Below are 7,993 nucleotides of genomic sequence, written 5' to 3'. Positions count from 1 at the left end.
ATACGTTTTTAGCCAAAATCATATCTGAGTTAGGATGATAAAAAAATATCCTATAAAATCTTTCATGTATATAATATAGTTATGAAATTATTTTGTACAAGGACATAGACATGAAAAAGCACTTAGACTAAAAGCCAATAATAAAATCAATTGCTAAAATTGTGAATATATTATGGTATTGACGTCACACCTGACGATATTGTTTGATATTTATATCTTATTTGCTTTTACGTTTGTTTGACTACGTCAACTGAGATGTTTCCATCATGAAACAAAAATAATATTAGTATGATTGAATATGGATATGACAAAGTGAAAAGATAAAAGGAGATTGCTTTATTCGAAGATATTGATTCGTTCTGCGATACATTAATATTAAATTGCATATATTTAGTTAAATAATAAAATTTAAAATGAATATTATGCTAAAATTTCATTCAAGTTTTGGTCTGTGCAAAGTTTACGCCTCGCTTTGGCGACGGTCTGCGTTGAGCTAAATAAGTTACATTTAATTGAATCACAAACTTATCCTATATTTTGAATTGTGGTTTGATGTTTTCAAAATATATATTTTGTTAAAAACTTGATTAAAAATAGAATAAAAGAAAGTGACAAAGGACTATGGACGATAATATACCATCAAGATTTTTGATTTGCTTGATTAATATCTTTGAATTTTTAGCACAATATGAAGTGAATAATAGTTTTAGCTTTTATTACTAGATTTAAATTTCTTGAAACCCTTGAACATGATATCGTTGTTCTACACAAGGAAGCTGCGAAGAAAAAGCGAGTCATTAAAGAATTTTTTGCAATGAATTTTAAAGTTTTTTCATTTTTAACATTTTAAATTATTGAAGCTGTAGGTCTGAATGTCAAAGTTTGAGCAGGTTTTTTATTCTATCGATTCGTTCAACAATGGAAGTATATTAGTAAAGTTAGCCTTTGTTACAACAGTGAACTTCAGTAATTGTATTTCGATTTTACTCCCTCTGTGAGATACTTTGAAGGACTTAGTGGGAACATTTTAGATAAGTTTTTCTATATTCCATTACGGATAATACATTATGGATACTTTTTGAGGTATCCTCAATTACACGGCTCTATTATGTTATTGTACCATATTTCTTTTATCTTCATAAAATAATAAAGAGTCTGCATGTGCCTTTTACAAAAGTCTTAATAGCAAATGTACACAAGGGTAATACGTTATTTACAAAGAGTATAAGTACCAATATTTTTTTAGGGCAAATAACCAAAAACAGAGCAGATTAAAAATAATTGATAATTTCATTAAAATATATTTGTTTATAGAAAATAAATGACGATGACATCAATAAAAAAATTACAACGCTTTTTATTAATGAACCTTTTTTTTTTTTTGATGACGCAGGAAAACTCTTTTTACGAGCCGTCTCACCGGCCTTGGTGGGGCCGGAGAGGATGTGTGAGACTCGACCTGGGCAGGTCCCTACTCACTAAAACCACTGCGAAAGCCATCGGCCGCTATGTTGGTGCACCCCGGATCTGTCAGCGACAGGGCACACCAGCGACTGGCCGGTCCTGGCAAAGACCGGACTTACTCCCTCGGAGAAAGGAGGCGATCCCGGCAATTAGGATCGCCCCGACGACGCCGGGCTTTCACAGGATTTACCGGGTTACCGGCCCGACCCCAGCCCGTAGTGGAGGGGCGCTATTGGAGGCGTTGCGAATATCGCCTCCGGCGCGCCCCCCCCCGTCGTCTGCGGAGGGAGGGTGCATCAGCCGCAACCTCCCGTTCCCGCTCAGATGCCTCCTTCGTGGACATGACCGTCTCACAGAAGGAGGACACCGCCATCCAGGACCTGTCACTCTCGAGCATCTTCTCCGCGACACTCGAAAGCGACAAGCCCACTCCGCCGAGTGCCGCCACAAGGTCTTGGCGCTGCGCAGCCCATCTCGGGCACACCTCGAGGGTGTGCTGGGCTGAGTCCACCGCAGCGCCGCACTCATGGCAGCCTCCTTCCGGCTCTCTCCTGGCCACCCGACACAAGTAGTCACCGAAGCAGCCGTGCCCGGTGAAAACCTGCGTCAGACGGAAAGTGAGGGGCTTGCATTTCCGCCTCATCCAACGCTCTAGGACCGGCCGGAGCGCAGCCGTTGTACGTTTACCGTACGGCTGGCCCGCCAGGTCCTCCCCCCACTCCCGCATAAGGCGCGAGAGCCCTCCTACCCGAGACGTAGGAGAACACCTCGGCGAGAACCGACGCCACAAGATCCTAAGGCGGATCACCGGCAAGAGCCGTCGCTGCGGCCCAGGAGACCGTACGGTACCCCCTAACCACCCTCACCGCGGGCGCCCTTTGCGCCGAGCGCAGAAGGGCCTTGACCCCGCGGCTCATCGGGCGATCAGCCCAAACGGGAGCACCGTACGTGGCTATACTCCGACAGACCCCAGAGCATAGCCGCCTGCAAGCTGCGCTGGGACCTCCGAGGTTCGGGAGGAATTTCCCCAGCGCACCTGCCGTCCTCCTGACCTTCGGCCCCAACTCTCTGAAATGGGGCACGAAGGTCCACCCTCCGTCAAGGGTGAGCCCCAGATATTTCATGGTAGGGCCACGCTGACCCTCCCTCCTCCTATGAGGAGGGTGGCACCCGGCGGGGGTCCTTTCCGCCCAGTCCCGCGGAAGAGGAGGGCTTCGGTCTTGTCGATTCTGACCCGAAGCCCCAACCTCTCTATGCGGCTGACCACGAGCTCAGTTCCGACCTCGGCCAGCCGCGCCGCCTCCTTGTAGCTCCGTCCCCGGGATAACACGAGGGTGTCATCAGCGTAGCATATGACACCCATCCCGGGGAGGAGGCGGCTCCGCAGGACCCAGTCATACCCGACGTTCCATAGGACAGGTCCCAATACCGAACCCTGTGGAACGCCGTTGTCGACTGTCCACCACTCTATGGACCCCCTCCGGTTCTCGACTGCCACCCTCCTCTGGGAGAGGTAGCTGCCTAACAGCCTCCTCAGATACAGGGGCACTCCGAAGTATACGAGTGCCGCCTGTATCACGCTGTGTGGGAGGCTGTTGAAGGCGTTGGCGATGTCCAGCGACACCGCCAACACTACCTCTCCTCTGCGTTCCGCCTCTTCCGTCACTGCCCTCAGGCGTTTGAGGGCATCAACGGTCGACCGGTGGGCTCGGAACCCGAACTGGGACTCTGAAAGTCCCGGTCCCGAGCCTTCCTCCAGGTGCCGAACGAGACGGGTGGCTATAATCTTCTCAAAAGCCTTCCCCGCCTCGTTCAGCACAACCACCGGTCGCACCGCAGAAGCCGAGTCCGGAGGCCGGCTGCCTTTCGGAAGTAGGCATAGCCGGCCTTCCTTCCAGGCCCTCGGGAACTGCTCGGACCTCAGACAGAGGTCGAAAAGCTCCCTGAGGGCTCCTCCGAGGTGCACCAGGGAGAGAGCCAGAACACTCCCGTGCACCCCGTCCGGACCCGGTGCGCTCTTCTTACTCTGGAGGCGAGCCAAAATCGCCTCCATTTCAGACTCCGTGACGGTGGGCGGAACGCGGTCGCCCTCTTCCAGCGTCTGCCGAGCCATTCTGGGGGAGTGAATCCCGCCGGGGCGTCGGGGAAGAGTTCCCCGACGATCCCTCTCAGAACAGCCGGCTGGAGCACCTCCGTGATGGGGGCCGACTGGGCGCAGATTTTGTTCCGCGCCCGCTTGTACGGTCGGCCCCAGGGGTCTCGATCGAGCCCCTCCACCAGCTCCAGCCAGGCTGCCTCCTTGGCTCGGCAGATGGCCTGCTGCAGGATCAACTTTTTCGCCACGTAGACCCTGTACAGCCGGCCATCACGCTCCTCGTCCTGGGGTCGGCGTCGCCTGCTGCGGGTGTATGCCCTCCTGGCTCCGTTGCAGGCGACCCGGAGGTCGGAAATGTGGTCCGACCACCAGTATACCGCACCCCGTGGGGGTGGACGTCTAACGGGGGGCATCGCCGCTCTGCAGACGTTATGGAGTACGTCCCCAAAGCGACTAGCCCCCTCGTCCACCCCCAAATCCGCACTCCCCGGGAGACTCCAGCGGCCGACAACGGCCGCTTCCTCAGCCAGTTCCCGGTTGAGCCTTGATAGGGCCCAACGCGGAAACCGACTTCTCTCCCGGGACGACGAGGAACTCGACGCTGGACTCCGGCGACCGGCAGGAGTGGCAGACACTTCGAACCGTATGTAGCGGTGGTCCGAAAGCGTGTCCACTCCTGCCTCAACCCTCCACCCCTCCACTCTGCGTGCGATGGTCGGAGTGGCGAACGAGACGTCCACCACTGAACCTCCCGACCGTCGCACGCACGTCTGAACTGTCCCCGTGTTCAGTAGGGACAGTCCGGCAGTTAGCGCCCATTCCTCTAGCTCCCTTCCTCTGGGTGTTGTGAGGGGGTTTCCCCACGCCGTGGACTTGGCGTTGAGGTCCCCCATCACAACCACCTGGAGAGGCGCTAACTGCCCTACCACCGGCCCGAGAGAGTCGAGAAATCTCTCAAAGGCCGGCAGGTCGCGGTTCGGAGAGAAATATACCCCGACTATGGCAATCTCCCCCCGAACCGCCGCCACATACCCGTGGCCCCTCGCCTTGACTGTGAGGGGGGGCACGGCGCCCGGCCGCGTGACGATCGCCACGGAGCCGCCCGTGTCTCCCGCCCAATGAGGTTGGGCAGGGACATAGTACGGCTCCGCTATGACCGCCACGTCAACGGCCCACTCCACCATGGACTGCAGGAACAGGTCCTGAGCCCCGGCGGCGTGGTTCCCGTTGGCCTGCAGGAAACTGAGATGTCCGGCCATTATTCGGACATCTCAGCTTCCGACGCCTGCCTCGAAATCCCCGCCCTTTGTGGCTGGGCCGGAAGTTTCCCACGGGTGGACGGGGGGCGGCACGAATGACCCCCCATCACATGGTCCGCCGGCTTGCTCGCGTCCGCGCACACAGCGCAGCGCGGTGACGCGGAGCACTGGGCGGACTTGTGGCCCTCCTCGCCGCAACGGTAGCACAAACCGCTGCGGTCTTTAGGAATGGGGCACGCGGCTGCGACGTGCCCCATTCCCAAGCACTTGAAGCAGTGCTTGGGTCGTGCCTCCATGTAGGAAAGCCGCACCTGGCTCCACCCTACCGAGATACCGCCCAGCTGCAGCAGCTTTTTTGCCGCCATAGCCGGCACCTCCAGCAGGGCAGAGCCTGTGCCGCGAAGCCCAGGTCGCACACTGCGCACCCTGACCTGGGCCTCGGTGCAGCCCCCCTCTCGCGCGACTGTGGCTATCAGCCGGTCCGCCGTCGTCGCATCGTTGAGGCCCGTGACCCTCACGTCCGTGAACTTCACGGGCCTCGACACCACCACCTCCTCCGCCAGTGCGGACCTCAGCTTTGCGGCCAAAGCGTCGGCATTGTCCGCACTGGTGGAGCCGGGCACCTCAATGATGCGGGCCCCTGTTGCCGTTGAACGGATCCTCAGGGGCCCTATGCCCAGCTCCTTGGTGTCTACCTCCTTTTCGGCCCTCAGGAGGACTGAAAGATACGACGCTCCCTTGGCCGCTGCTTCAGGCCGTAACTTTAGCATTACGGCCTGTGAGCGCGGGAGCGTCACTTTTTTAGGGCCCTGCTTAGGGCCCGCCTTCTTCTTTTGCTGTGGCGCCGATGTCTTTGGCACCGGCACCACTTCCTTCTTCTTAGGGGCCTTGCGGCGAACCACCTCCGTCCATCCCGCCTTGGCCCCATTTCCCTCAGCAACCGGGTCGGCCCTACCACTTGATGTGGATGGACCGAATGAGGTCCAGACAACCTCCTTCCCTCCCTTTGCCCTATTGGCCTTCCCTTTGGAAGGCGCAGGGAGGGAAGGGAAATCCACCTCTGAGATCACCGGCGCCGAAGGCGCCAGTGACGAGGCCGTCTTACCGGCCTCCCTTTGCACCGCCGCACGGCGGATAGCCACTCTGGCGGCCACGGCGACGGCCGAGTTGTCACCCGTCAGGGGAGGACGGATGACCTCTTCCCGCTTGAGCCGGGACTCCAATGCAGCCAGCCGTCCATCCACCAGGTTGCCCACCAACCTGGCGATGTTGGCCTCCATCTCCTGGAACTTGTCCCGGCTGCTTTGGCCGTCAGTAGCCGCCTGTACCGCCGCCACCCTTTCCCGGCGCATCTCCTCGAACTGTTGCCGGTGTGCGCGCACTTCTTCTTTGAGGCCCGCATTCTCCCTCTGGAGCCGACCAATGTCAGCTCTGAGACGGCGGGTCTCTTCTGCCTCAGTGCGCGCCACCAGCACGTCGAGGACATCCCTTACGAAGGCGGAGGCCTTCATGATTTTGGAAGAGTACCCCCTTTCAGGTTGGTACTCTTCCCTACCAGACCCTTGATAAGATCGAGGCTCTTCTCCGCCTCGATCATCATCGCCTCTGCCCCCATCGATCCCAAATCTAAAGGGACCTCCTTTTCCTTCCCCTTTGCCTTCTTTCCCCCGACCCTCTCCTTTCTCAAACTCTTTTCAAGGCAGGAGTCGAAGGCGGACTCCGACTCCTCCTCTTCCCGCTGGCGCAGGTATTTCCGGGCTCTAGCAAGGCCGCCACCGCGGCCCCGCTTTCCTACCATATCCAACCCTCGAACTACGCCACCCCCCGTTTCGGTGTCGGAGCCAGACACCTCCGAAAAGAGGCGCTTGGCACCCAACTCCGATTCTGGGCGCGACGACATCGGGTCGTCAACTCCAAAACACTCATCCATTAAAATGCCCGGCTTTCCCCCCCGGGCAAACCCCCCACCATCATCCTCTCTATCACTCATCTTATCACACCTCAAACAACCAAAAACACACCTCAACACAATCCAAAACACAAAGAAACAGTTGTATCACGACGTCCGTCAAATGATCTTTATTAATGAACCTACTTGACATATCAGAAGAGCACAGAAAAATTTTAGGGCTTCGTTGTTTTGTTACGATTTCAAAATACATTAAAAATGTCGTACTCCGTAAACCAGTTAGTATATAATATCTGGTTATTAATTTTTTATTTTTTATAAACCTTTTTTTTATTTTTTGCTGCATATGACGTCTGTGACAGGCTACATGACGTTGGTTTCAAAAGTAACATGATCAAACACTAATGTCACCTGCGAATCTGTGGAGTTTTATCTTAATATATTCTTAAATAATTAAGTTTGTATATGCAGTTAAATTAGTTAATACAGATATCATTACTCAAACATTTATAAATAACTTGAATACCTTAGATATTTTTCATTTTATGTTCTACTCCATCAACCTTAAATTCGAGAGGCACTTCAAAGATAACAAAAAGATGTAGTAATAAATATTTTTTATTTTATTTTCCGTGTGGCTGTACGTAAGCATGTGTGAGTGTTGTGTTTATATGGGCTAATATATAAATATGTATAGACATATTGTTAATTACGTATGTATTTCTGCATACAGAACATTGTTTATAATAATATAAATATAACAATATGGTGAAAAAATTGTCAACGTAGGAAATTCAATAGCAATCTAAGTCCCAGGTGCTTTTGCAAAGAACTAATGGGGTTCTTGGTTAAGTCTGTAGAAGTCATTATCACTGCTGGTCCTACAAAAAGAACAAATTAATACTCTCGTTAAGTCCTCTCATTAAGTATAACAACGATTTAATTATTTCGGAGTTTGTTTCGAAATTTTTGTCCAAATAAATGCTATTTATAATTAGGAAAAGAATTATTTTCACCATGTGTATGTGATAATTATGAACGTAAAAAAATCTGTTGACTAGATAATCTAAATATTAAATAATATTAAAACAAAACATACTTAACTGTACTTTATTAAAATCACATCTTCATCTTCATTGTCAGCTTCGATTCAGAACACTTCGAATATTTTCTTGAAATTCGCTTCTAGTCGGAATTATAAACTGGCTTCTAGAGCTACCAGTGTCTTCTGTCTGTTTGATTAAAAACTTCTCGACGTCATTTTTG

The sequence above is a fragment of the Danaus plexippus genome, chromosome 4 (genome assembly GCF_018135715.1).
Source record: "Danaus plexippus chromosome 4, MEX_DaPlex, whole genome shotgun sequence".
Taxonomy (NCBI): domain Eukaryota; kingdom Metazoa; phylum Arthropoda; class Insecta; order Lepidoptera; family Nymphalidae; genus Danaus; species Danaus plexippus.
This window is presented reverse-complemented; position numbering follows the sequence as displayed.